Here is a 459-nt window from a genome sequence, read left to right on the forward strand (position 1 = left end):
AGAGTGAGCAGACAGGTGTGTCTTAGTGTGTGAAGAGAGTGAGCAGACAGGTGTGTCTTAGTGTGAGCAGAGAGTGTGAGCAGACAGGTGTGTTATGGTGTGAGAAGAGAGTGAGCAGACAGATGTGTTTTGGTGTGAGAAGAGTGTGAGCAGACAGGTATGTCTTAGTGTGAGCAGACAGGTGTGTCTTAGTGTGAGAAGAGAGTGTGAGAAGACAGGTGTGTTATGGTGTGAGAAGTGTGTGAGCAGACAGGTGTGTCTTAGTGTGAGAAGTGTGTGAGCAGACAGGTGTGTCTTATTGTGGGAAAAGAGTGAGCAGACAGGTGTGTTATGGTGTGAGAAGTGTGTGAGCAGACAGGTGTGTCTTATTGGGAGAAAAGAGTGAGCAGACAGGTGTGTTCTGGTGTGAGAAGAGAGTGAGCAGACAGATGTGTTATGGTGTGAGAAGAGTGTGAGCAG

This window comes from Austrofundulus limnaeus, unplaced genomic scaffold (assembly GCF_001266775.1).
Source record: "Austrofundulus limnaeus strain Quisiro unplaced genomic scaffold, Austrofundulus_limnaeus-1.0 Scaffold1160, whole genome shotgun sequence".
Classification (NCBI taxonomy): domain Eukaryota; kingdom Metazoa; phylum Chordata; class Actinopteri; order Cyprinodontiformes; family Rivulidae; genus Austrofundulus; species Austrofundulus limnaeus.